The sequence below is a fragment of the Equus asinus genome, chromosome X (assembly GCF_041296235.1).
Source record: "Equus asinus isolate D_3611 breed Donkey chromosome X, EquAss-T2T_v2, whole genome shotgun sequence".
Lineage (NCBI taxonomy): Eukaryota > Metazoa > Chordata > Mammalia > Perissodactyla > Equidae > Equus > Equus asinus.
In genome coordinates this window covers 70,478,290-70,491,842 of record NC_091820.1, presented here as the reverse complement: position 1 = coordinate 70,491,842, position 13,553 = coordinate 70,478,290, and positions in this window count along the sequence as shown.

Below are 13,553 nucleotides of genomic sequence, written 5' to 3'. Positions count from 1 at the left end.
CAGACACAGCTTTAGCCATGCCCACATTTGACCTGATATCTCTGCATAAAGATTCTGGCAGTAGTCTTACGTGGAAACTACCAACAAGATTGCCTACAGATCCTATTAGCAACAATACCAGAATCTCTGACCATGCTGAATGTTGAAGGTCTTTACCTGTCAAATCCAGTTTGTAAAAACCAAATAACTGGAAGACTACTACCCCTTCAAATGCACATACACAGACACAACAATACAAGGATCACAATAATCAGGCAAACAGGACACCACCAAAGGAAACTAATAAAGCTCCAGTACTTGACTCTAAAGAAATGAAGATTCATAAGCTACTTCACAAAGAATTCAAAATAATTGTCTTAAAGAAACTTCAATGAGCTACAAGAGAACATAGACAATTCAATAAAATCAGGAAAACAACATGTGGACAAAGTGAAAAATTCAATAAAGAAATAGATACCATAAAAATGATCCAAATAGAAATCTTTGAGCTGAAGAATGCAACAACTGCTCTGGAAAATTTAAAAGAGAGTTTCAACAACAGACTCTGTAAAACAGAAGAAAGAATCAGCAAACTGAAAGAAGGTCATTTAAAAATACCCATTCTGGCCAGTCTGGTGCTGCAGCAGTTAATTTTGCAAATTCCACTTTAGTGGCCTGGGGTTTGCCTGTTCTGATCCTGAGTGTGGACCTACATACCACTTATCAAGCCATGCTGTGACAGGAATGCCACATATAAAAAATGGAGGAAGATGGGCATGGGTATTACCTGAGGACCAATCTTCCTCAGCAAAAAGAGGAGGATTGGCAGCAGGTCTTAGCTCTAGGCTAGTCTTCCTCAAAAAAAAAAAAGTATATCCATTAGAAGAATAACAGAAAGAAGAATGCGAAGAGTTAAAAAGCCTATAGCCCTCATGAAACATCATGAAATAACCAGTATATGTATTATGAGATTCCTAGAAGAGAGAGAGATAAAGGGGCAGAAAGCTCATTTGAATAAATAATGACTGAAAACTCCACACATCTAGGGTCTGAAATGGGCATCCAGATTCCTGAAGTCCAGAGAATCTCAAGTAAGATAAACGGAAAGAAATTTACACCTAGTGCATTATAATGAAACTGATGAAAGTCAAAGGCAAAGAATTTTGAAAGCAGAAAGAAAAAAAAGGACATTTTGTGTATAAAGGAACCTCCATAAGACTATCTGCAGATTTCATAAAAACAGACATATCAACCTATGGAAAAGAATCAACACCCAAGAAATAAACCCATGCATATATGATCAACTAATATGTTGCAAGGGAATGAAGAATACTCAATGGAAAAAAGACAGTCTCTTCAATAAATGGTGCTGGGAAAATTGGGTGTTCACATACAAAACAATAAAACTAGACCCCTGTCTTACACCACTCACAAAAATTAACTCAAAATGGATTAAAAACTTAAATGTCAGACCTGAAACCATAAAACTCCTAGAAGAAAACATTTGGAAAAATATCCTTGACATTGATCTTCACTACCATTTGCTAAAAATTTTATTGTGGTCTAAATAGTTTATAACACTGTGAAATTTCAGTTGTACATAAATATTTGTCAAACACCGTGTAAATGTGCCCCTCCACGCCTTGGGCCACCCCCTTCCCCCTGGTAACCACTAAATTGTTCTCTTTGTCCATAACTTTGTTTATATTCCACATATGAGTGAAATCATATAGTGTTTGTCTTTCTCTGTCTGGGTTACTTCGCTTAACATGATGCCCTCAACGTCCATCCATGGGGTTGTGAATGGGATGATTATGTCTTTTTTTATGACTGAGTGATATTCCAGTGTGTTTATATATACCACATCTTCTTTATCCAGTCATCAGTCGTTGGGCACTTAGGTTGCTTCCACATCTTGGCTATTGTGAATAATACTGCAGTGAACATAGGGGTGCATAAGTCTCTTTGAATTGTTGATTCCAAGTTCTTTGGATAAATTCCCAGTAGTGGGATAGCTGGGTCATATGATAATTCTTGTTTTAGTTTTTTGTGCAATCTCCATACTGTTTTCCAAAGTGGCTGCACCAGTTTGCATTCCCACCAGCAGTGGATAAGGGTTCTCTTTTGTCTACAACCTCTCCAACATTTATTATTTTTTGTCTTGATGATTATAGCCATTCTAATGGGCATAAGGTAATATCTTAGTGTAGTTTTGATTTGCATCTCCCTGATGATAAGTGATGTTGAGCATCTTTTCATGTACCTATTGGCCATCTGTATATCTTCTTTGGAAAAATGTCTGTTCATATCCTCTGCCCACTGTTCAATTGGGTTGTTTATTTATTTGTAGTGCATTTGTGTGAGCTCTTTATAAATCAGGGAGATTAACCCCATATCAGATATATGATTTGCAAATATTTTCTCCCAATTGGTGAGTTGTTTTTTTCATTCCTTTGCCTTCCAGAAGCTCTTTTGTCTGATGAAGTCCGAGTTGTTTGCTTTTTCTTTTGTTTCCCTTGTCTGAGTGGACATCGTATTTATAAAGATCCTTTTAAGGCTGATGTCAGAGTGTACTGCCTGTAGTTTCTTCCCAAAGTTTTAAGGTTTCCTCTCTTACCTTCAAGTCTTTGATCCATTTTGAGTCTATTTTTATGTATGGAGAAAGGTAATGATCTCCTTTCATTCTTTTGCATGTTACTGTCCAGTTTTCCCAGCACCATTCATTTAAGAGAATTTCCTTTCTCCATTGTATGTTCTTGGCTCCTTTGTTGAAGATTAGTTGTCCGTATATGTGTCGTGTTATTTCTGGGCTTTCATTTCTATTCCATTGATCTGTGTGCCTGTTTTTATACCGGTACCATTCTGTTTTGATTACTATAGCTTTGTAATATGCTTTCAAGTCAGGGATTGCAATGCGACCAACTTTGTTCTTGTTCCTCAGGATTGCTTTGGTTTTGGAGTGTTGGTTTGTTTTTTTGAGGAAGATTAGCCCTGAGCTAACTGCTGCCAATCCTCCTCATTTTTTTCTGAGGAAGACTGGCCCTGAGCTAACATCCATGCCCATCTTCCTCTACTTTATATGTGGGACACCTACCACAGCATGGCTTTTGCCAAGCAGTGCTGTGTCCACACCTGGGATCCAAATTGGTGAACCCCAGGCTGCCGAGAAGTGGAACATGTGAACTAACTGCTGCACCACCAGGCTGGCCCCCAGGTTCTTTTTTCATTGCTCCTTTTTACAGTGTTCTTTATTTCAATATCCTTTATTTCTGCTCTAATTTTTATTTACCTCTTCCTGCTGACTTTGGGCTTTGTTTATTCTTTTTCTAATTCTCTTAGCTATAGTTTAAGACTCTTTATTTGAGCTTTTTCATATTTGTTAACATGGACCTGTATTGCTATAAATTTCCCTCTTAGGACCACTTTTGCTGCATCTCATAAGAGTTTACATGGTGCGTTTTTGTCCTCGTTTGTCTCCAAATATTTTTTTATTTCTCCCTTTATTTCTTTGATGACCCATTTGTTGTTCTGTAGCATGGTGTTTAGTCTTCACATTTTTGTTCCTTTTCTTGTAGTCAATTTCTAGTTTCATGGCATTATGGTTGGAAAAGATAGTAGATATGATTTCAGTCTTCTTAAGTTTATTGAAGTTTGCCTTGTTTCCCAATATATGGTCTATTGTTGAGAATGTTCCATGTGTGCTTGATAAGAATGTGTATTCTGCTGTTTTTGGATGGAATGCTCCATATATATCTATTAAGTTTATTTGGTCTAGGTTCTCATTTACGTCCACTATCTCTTTGTTGACTTTTTGTCTGGATGATCCATCCATTGATGTAAGTGGGATTTGTGGTCCCTTATTATTACTGTGCTGTCATTGATACCTCCTTTTAGGTTTGTCAATAGTTACTTTACATACTTTGGTGCTCCTGTGTTGGGTGCATACATGTTTATAAGTGTTATGTCTTCTTGGTGCAGAGTCCTGTTTATCATCATATACTGCCCCTGCATGTCCCTCTTTGCCTGTTTCATCTTGAAGTCTACTTTGTCTGATATAAGTATGGCAACATCTGCTTTCTTTTGTTTGCCAATAGCTTGGAGTATTGTCTTCCATCCCTTCACTCTGAGCCTATGTTTCTCTCTAAAGTTGAGATGTGTTTCCTGGAGGCAGCATATTGTTGTGTCTTGTTCTTTAATCCATCCTGCCACTCTGTATCTTTCGATTGGAGAATTCAATCCATTTACATTTAGAGTGATTATTGACATATGAGGGCTTAATACTGCCATGTTATCCCATGTTTCCCAGTTCTTCTGCATTTCCTTTCTTCTCATCCCATGTATTTCGACTACCAATTTGACTAGGTAGTTTTCTCTGTTGGTTTTCTTCTTTTCCTCTTATTTTATCGTAAATGTCTCTGTTCTAATTATTTGTTTAGTGGTTACCCTTAGGTTCATGTAAAAAAATCTCATAGTTGAGATAGTCCATTTCTTGATAGCCTCTTCTTTCCTTAGACTATGCTGATTTCATCCCTTTCCCCTTCCCCTTGTAAGCTATTTTTGTCGTATCCTTTTCCTTCTTGAGTCATGAGTTTGTGGTTAAAAAGATAAGATCACTGTAGTTTTGGTGTTTTCCTTTTGTTTATCTTTGATATTAGAGTTAAGTGTTTACTAACCTGATCTGATAGAGAGCTGCCGTTTTCTGATTATTGCCTACTTATTCGTCTCCTTGCTCAGGGCTTTGTAGTGCCTTTCCTATTTTTTTTTTTCAGGTATGAGGGCTTTTTTGATGATTTCTTGTAGGGGGCGTCTTGTGGCAGTGAATTCCCTAAATTTGTGTTTATCTGGGAAAGTTTTTATTTCTCTGTCACATCTGAAGGAGATTTTCACTGGATAGAATATTCTTGGCAGAAAGTTTTTGTCTTTCAGGATTTTGAAGATATTCCACTCTCTCCTAGCTTGTAAGGTTTCTGCTGAGAAATCCGCTGAAAGCCTGATAGGGGTTCCTTTGTAAGTTATTTTCCTCTGCCTTGTTGCCCATAGTATATTTTCTTTGTAGTTGACTTTTTCCAACTTCACTACTATATGCCTTGGAGTGGGTTTTTTACATTGACAAAGTTAGAAGATCTGGAGGTCTCTTTCAGATGGATTTCCAGCTCTCTCCCTAGGTTTGGGAAGTTCTCAGCTATTATTTCTTTGAACACGCTTTCTGCTCCATTCCCTTTCTTTTCCCTGTCTCGTATACCTATAGTCCTTTATGTTGCATTTGCTTATTGAGTCAGGTATTTCTCTGAGAGCCTCTTCATTTCCTTTTACTCTTAGCTCTCTCTTCTCCTCATTTCTATAGTATCCTGTAACTGGCTGATTCTCTCCTCCATATTGTCAGCTGTGTTGTTTAGGGAATCCAGAGTTTTCTTTATTTCATGCACTGTGATTTTCATCTCTACAATTCTGATTGTTTCTTCTTTATGGTTTCAATTTCCTTTGTGAAGAAGCTCCTGAATTCATTAATTTGTTTTTCTGTGTTTTCTTGTAACTCATTGAGATTTTTAAGATATCTGTTCTGAATTATTTGTCATTTAGGTTATGGTTTTCTGCTCCTTCAGGGTTGGTTTCTGGATACTTGTCAGTTTCCTTCTGGTCTCGAGCTTTAATATACCTACTCAGTATACTGCTTCATGGGGTAGATTTTTGCTTCCTCATGGTGTTATTATAAGATCACAACTGCCACATAATGCCACAGGATGGTGATCAGTGTCTGTGTATTCTGGGCCCAGCACAAGCAGGGGCTCCTCAGCTCCAGCCACTGAATCCTTTTCTCTCTGACCAACTGATCAATGGCAGATCTGGAGCACCAGGCAGGGGAGTGGTGCTCTTCCTCCCCAGCACTTCTCCCAGTCCCTGCTTTTCGCTGTGTGTGGAGCTCTGGGCAATTGCAGGACTGTGCACTTTCCCTTTCTCTGTCACTGCTGCCACACTCTCCACATCATGCTCTGGACGATTCTGGGGTTGAGGTACTGGGCCAGTGCCAGGATGCCTCTCTCGGTTGCACACTTTCCTCTCTGTGGCTGCCACACTCTTCACGCTGAGCTCCAGATAACTCTGGGGCTGGGTTACTAGTGCCCTCTCTCAACTGGCACACTCTCTGTACCAAAGCTCTGACGACTCTGGGGCTACACACTTTCCCTGCTGCCACCACCAAACTCTCTGCACCTTGCTCTGAGTGAACCTGGGGCTGGAGTGCCTGCGGCCTTTCCCCGCTGCCACTACCACGCTGACTGCACTGTGCTCTGAATGATTCTAGGGCTGGATTACCAGGCAGGGACGGTGCCCTTCTCACCTGAGCACTTCCTGCTGCTGCAGCCCATTTCTCTCACCAGAGGTCCTGCAGATCAGCTCACACTTCCTCCAGAGGATCCAGCCCCATCATCACCTTCAGGCATATGGCTGCATAGGTTTCCCAAACATCTTTTGTGATGTGTATATCTCCTCTGTTGGTGTATGAATGTCCTTTTGATTGTATCTTAGAGAGGAGAGTCCAAGGGAAGAGCTCATTCCACCATGATGCTGACATCACTCTCTTGGCAATCATATTTTGGCTATGACACCTAAGCACAAGGAACAAAAGTAACAATGAATGAGTAGGACTGCATCAAATTACAAAGCTTCTGTACAGCAAAGGAAATGATTAAAAAAATGAAAAGACAGCCTAGAGATGGGAGAAAATATTTGCAAATCATTTTATTGATAAAGAGTTAATGTGCACAATATATAAGGGATTCTTCGAACCAAATAGCAAAAAAAATCCTGATTAAAATTGGGCAAAATACGAATAGACATTTCTCCAAAGAAGACGAATAACAAACAAGTATTTGAAAAGGTGCTCAATCTCACTAATCATCAGTGAAGTGCAAATCAAAACCACAGTGAGATATCACCTCACACATCTTAGGAAGGCTATTATCAAAAAGACAACAAATAGCAAGTGTTGGCAAGGATGCAGAAAAAAGGCAACCCTTGTACAGGGTTGGTGGGAATGTAAATTGGTGCAGCCACCTTGGAAAACAATATGGAGTTTCTTCAAAAAAATTAAAAATAGAATTTCCCTTTGATCCAGCAATCCCACTCTGGATGTAATATCCAAAGTAATTGAAATCTGCATCTCAAAGAGATATCTGGAGTCCCATTTTCATTGTTGTATTATTCACAAGAGCCAAGATAGAGGAGCAGCCTAGATGTCCACGGATGGGTGAACAGACTTAAAAAATATGGTATATACATACAGTGGAATATTATTCAGCCTTTTAAAAGAGACAAATCCTGCCATTTGTAGCAACATGGATGGACCTGGGAGACATTATATGAAGAGGAATAAGCCAGACACAGATAGAAAAATACTGTGTGATCTCACTTCTATATAGAATCTCAAATAGTCAAACACATAGAAGCAGAGAGTAGAATGATGGTTTCCAGGGGCTAGACGGTAGAGGAAATGGGGAGGTATTGTTCAAAGGGTACAAAGTTTCAGTTTTGCAAGATAAGTTCTGGAGCTCTACTGTACAACATATGTTCTATGGTTAGCAACATAGTATTGTGTACTTAAAAATTTGCTAAGAAAGTAGATGTTAGGTTATGTGCTTTTACTACAAAAGGAAACAAAACAAAAACAAAGGGAGCACGTGCAACTTTTGGAGGTGATGGATAAGTTTATGGCATTAATTGTGATAATGGTTTTATGGGTATATCCTTATCTCCAAACGTGTCAAGCTGTATACAGTAAATATCTGCAGCTCTTTGTATCTCAATCATACCTCGATAAGAAAAAAATACCTAAATTTTGAAAGTTATTTTAGGTAATACATGTAAAGAATTTAGCACAGTGCTCATCACATAATAAATATTTAAGCATTAGTTATTTAAAAAGCACAAAGAACATGCATAACCTTTGAGTCCCTAGTGACTATTTCACTCACTATATCTAGGCCTACCCACTCCAGGAAAGCAGGTCTCTTCCAGCTCAAGAATATTGTAAAGGAGTCAGTTTTCCCTTTACCACTTTTCTGTGGTTTTCTAATGTAATTCTGGGTCGTTAAGTCCTCAAAGTAGATAATTAATAATAATTTAAAATATGTTCATCTAGAAACCACTGGAAAACTGTGGAAAACAGTAATACTCACATATATCCATTGCCTATGTCTTTTCTGGATAAATATGATGACCATTCTCCCTTACCCCTTTCCAGTTAGTGAGTGCCGTGTGACTGGTTCAATTCAATGAAACATGAGTGTGTGTCTCTTCTGGGCTGAGGAATTTAAAAGCCGCTCTGCTACTCCATAGTCTATCTTTTCCTGTCTTAGTGGTTTTGGAGGTCACATGTTGGGATGTTGGTGTCACAGTATGTAGAGATCCTGAATATCTCTGAGTCACAAGATGAAGAACAGTCCATTCCCATCTTCAACGCATGTAACCACACACCCAACACAGCCGGTATCATACTTTGCACGAGTGAGAAACAAACATCTGATATGCTAAACCAGCAAGATTTTGAGGTTTCTTTATTAGCCAAGCCTTGCTTGGCCCATTCTTATGACTGTAAATATTGTTACAGTTTCATCTTCCAGTGACTGATGAACCAGATTCTGAAAATTTCTTGGACATACCACCCTTTTTGTCCAGATTATCTGTATGATTCCAGATAATAAATTAAAAGCTTACATAGTCAGCAATAATATGTGACCACTCCTGGGCTTTGCTGAGTAATGCATGTGCTTCATTCTCTACTTTTCCACAGTCACTTTCAGATAATGAGTCTCATCCAGGGAGATGATTATCACATTCATGTATCATCCTTGGATTCAAACAAATCTGGCCCTACCACTTAGTAGCTATATGCTTTAGGGCAAGTTAATTAACCTCCCTGAGTTTCAGTTGTGTCATTTGTAAAATGAGACTAAAAGAAATCTATCTAGAAATGCTGTCAGGATAAAATGAGGTAATACATGGAAATCATTTAACACAGTACCTATTAAATAGAATATACATACTGTCATTTAAATGTTGCATCATTATAGAAGCAGCTTTTCTGCACCACTGTCTGTAGCAGGGGCATTTGAAGAACTTAAAAGACTTTTCATCTTAGCACTCAATCTGGCCTACCCTAATATGGTGATAGAAATGTTATTATTCCAAGAATCACTCAGTGCAGATGATTCCATCCCATGTCTACTTTCCCTGGAAGGCAGTCCAAACCAAGGGCAGGTATCATATCTGGGAACAATGCATGGTGAAGGATCCCAGGACTAGCAATGGTGGGTAACCTCAACCAGCCCCAAACCTGAAGGGCAAGGGAAGGGAGTAGTTATTGAAACCCAGAGAGAGATGTAGCTATAGAAGAGGGATACCCAACAGAAGCTGTGGCTTTCCATAAAGCAGGCACTGCCAAACTGCACCCTGGCAGGAAGAGAGCCAGGGAAATAAATATCCTAAACTTTCTCTCTTACTCACTGATTCCTGCCAATACCTCCGGTCGGACTAGTTCCCAAATGGAAGACAGAGAACAAAGAAGCTAGGTTGATAGAATCAGTAGCGGTCAGCCTCCCAGGACACAGAGCAGGGTGAAAAGAGTAGAAGGAGATCTGGAGGAGCAAAGGAAGAGCAGATACATTATTTTACCCAAGGCCTGAGTTTCTAGAGAATATTGCATAGAAGGAGGGTTGCATAGAGGCTGAAAGTGACTTTTTCCAAACTCGAGAGGGTACAGAGGTGGTGCTACCTTTCTTTACTCCATGAAGGAAGAAGGACAAAGGTGGCAGGACCTCAGAGAGGATAGCTGAGGGTTGAACATAGGGAGGCTATGAACTTCTGCTAGCTCAGAGTAGAATATAATTTACTTTATTAAAAATAAAGAAACATGACATCTGACTTTATGAAATAAGCATCCTACCTACCAAACACATACTATTACTTATTTGTGATTTTCCAATTCATAACAATAATTCTAGTTATTTTATCCTGGCAAAAGTTATAGGTTATCTTTCTATATCCATCCTATATGGGAAAGTTATAGGTTATCTTCTTATATATTCCTTCCACTTATCTTCCTAAAGACATGACCACTAGATATTTAAAAACGACACCCATATGTATCTGTGAACATTTTGCCATACTCATTTCCGGTCTTTTTTCTGCAAAGGTGCCAACTGCTAACATGAGGTTAGTGTATATCCTTACAGTCCATTGTTTTGCACTTTTACATACACATATAGTGACTTTTTTAAAAAGTTTACAGAACTGGAATCATTATATCGTCCCTTTTGAGAAACAATGTATCCTATCTGTCCTTGGATATGTTCCTCTCCAGTCATGACATACACTGTGAAGAACTTCTCATCTGACTGCCAGCTCTCTGGTTCCTTCCACATCCTCTGTATCAGGTGTATCCATTGTTCCAGCAACAGGACCACCTCCAGGTACACAAGTAATTGACATGCCTCATTTATGGGGCCATGGGAATTCCTGGACACTCTCCTACCCGATTTATGGTCACAGAAAACTCAGAGGTTATTTTCAGCACCTTTCCGCCTAGACATACTACACACTTATTCCTAATTTACAGCTGCTTCGGCATATTACCAAAGCTAGCTGTCTCCCCAGGCTTTATCCTAGGAAATAAGGTATATATCGTCTCTGCTCGGGGATCTCTAATCTTCTCTGGGGGTTCTACTGCTCTTAGGTCTCAGTTGAAGAAGCTAAGGACGTGGCAAGCTCCTCCTTCCCCCAAATGCACATTCATGTCTGTCTTCTTTCATTACTAACCGTCTCTTGAAGAATGTTTCTCTCCAAGCTCATTGTATCTTTATCTAGTCTTATTCGGGAATCAAGAAAACATCTGCTTCTAATTTAACATAACTTTTTGTTAAATCTTTTGTTCTTATCCCTAGATTAATGTCCTTTGAGTTTATAAGGTAGGATTTTATTCTTATAACTCCTGATTGGGAGTATAGTGCTTCAAATTGGAGATGGTTACAGAATGAGAGTGAATTCAGAGAAGTAAAGAACATCTCAGATAATATGTCAGTTCATTTTCTGTTACACAAGCAGAATTTAAAAAAAGATTCCCCTCCCTGTTACAGAATTGGTGAGTGGGCAGCTGCTTGAGTTAACAAATCAAGATAATGAGTGAAAATGGTAGCATTGAGAGATTTGGCCTACTACTGCCTAAACAACTAGAAAGAAACCATCCCTGGGGTTTGCAATGTGAGACGTGGTGTGGTTTTTATTTTTTCACATCTTTACTTAGATATAAATAATGTTCACTCATTTAAAGTTTAGCATTCATGTTTTTTAGTATATTAATAGAGTTCCCCAACTGTAACCACAAACTAAGTTTAGAACATTTTAATTAGTCTGAAAAGAAACAGTATGCTTCCCCCCAGCCCTAGGCAATCATTAATCTGTTTTAATTTTCTATATATTTCTCTCTTCTGGACATTTAATATAAATGGAAGCATACATTATGTGACCTTTTGTCTCTGGTTTCTTTCACGTAGGATAATACTTTCAAGGTTCTTCCATATTGCATCATGTATCAGTACTTTTTCCTTTTTATGGCTGAATGATATTCCATTGTATGGATATACCACATTTTTTATATTCATTTATCAAGTGATAGATATATTTCTTCTTTTCCCTTTTTTGACTATTATGAGTAATACTGCTATGAACAGTTATGCACATGTTTTTGTGTGAACAGATGTTCTGATTTCTGTTGGAGATGTACCTAGAAGTGGTATTGCTGAGTCATGTGGCAACTCTGTGTTTAACATTTTGAACAACCATCAGATTATTTTCCAAAGAGACTACACAATTTTACTTTCTCACCAACAATGTGTGAAGGTTTCAATTTCTCCAAATACTTGCCAAACCTGTTATACCCTGTCTTTTCCCAGTTTTAACCATCCTAGTGGGTGTGAAGTATTATTTTATGGTTTTGATTTGCATTTTCCTAAGGGCTAATGATTTTGAGCTTGTTGGATAAGCTTATTGGGCATTTATATATCTTCCTTGGAGAAATGTGTCTTCAAATCCTTTGCTTATTTTTAAATTGGATTATTTACCATTTTATCTATGTTATGTTTTTTAAAAATGTATTCTGGATACATGTCACTTACCAGATATCAGAGTTGTAATGACTTTGCCAGAGTCTGTGGCTTGTATTTTCACTTTCTTGATAGTGTCCTTTCTAGCACCAATGTTTTTAATTTTGATCAAGTATAATTTACCTATTTTTCTTTTGTTACTCTTCCTTGTTGTCATTTCTAAGAAAGCATTGCCTACCAGAGATCATGCAAATTAACTCCTATAATTTAATCTCAGAGTGTTGTAATGTCATCTCTTACATTTAAGTCTAAGAAACATTTATTTTTTAAATTTTTTTATTCTAGTAAAATATGCATTACATAAAATTTAACATTTTAAAGATTTTAAGTGTACACTTTGGTGACATTAAGTATATTCACATTGTGGCAATGTGCAACTATCACCACTATCCATTTCCAGAACTTTTTCATTATCCCCATCTGAAACTGTACTGGTGAAACATTCACAAGGACTCCTCCTCCTTGCTGGAGTCCTTGGGGACCCTGGTGTTGGGGTGGGTTGAAATTCTGAGACAGGGTTGTCAGCTTGGCACTGGGCCCTCCTGGGTCCCTGGGTTCACAAATGAGCCCCTGCAGCCTAGGTCACAGGCATCAATTGGCAACCCGAGGCCCCAGGAGACATCCAGGGCAGCAGGAACCAGCTGGTGCTGGAATGTGCTGGGAACTTCCTGGAACCTGCTGCGAGCCTGTTGCCATGGGAGCTACCTAGGCCCACAGGAACCAGCTAGTGCTGAGGTAAGCTGGGAACGTTTTTTCACGGGAGCCTGTCAGAAACCTGGCGCCAGGGAATTCAGCTGGCAGCATAGTGGACCAGGATCCCTGTGGTTATTGTATCAACTTGGGACCATGGGAGCCAGCATGTGCCAGAATGGATTGTGGACTTTGGTTCACTGGAGTCCTCTAGGAACCTGAAGCCAAGGAAGCTGCCTTCCCCCATGGAATCACCTGTGGTCACTGGTCACCTGGGACTGCTGGTCCTGGCCAGTTCCCTAGTGGGCTGGAAACTTGAATTTACCGGGCCCCTATGAAAACCTGGAGCCATTGGAGCTGGCAGGCACCAGTGTGAGACAACGGTTTGGCTTGGTGCAAAACTACTGAAAGCCTGGTGTTGCAGAAGCCACCCGGGTCTATGCGAGCTGCCTGGGGCTACTAGAGTCAGCAGGTGTTGGAATGAGCTAGGAGCCTGGCTTTGTGGGGTCTTGCTGGGAGCCTGATGCCACAGGGGCCACCTGGGGTCACTGGAGCTGACAGGTGTCAGGGTAAGATGGGGGCCTAGATTCATAGGAGCCCACCTGGTGTCTGGTGTCGCAGAAGCCATCCTGGGCCACCACAGTTGTCAGGCACCTGAGTGGACGGGGGCCTGGGTTCCTTGTGGTGGAAGCCAACTAGAAAGAACCATGAGAGGTCCCTGGGGCTGCT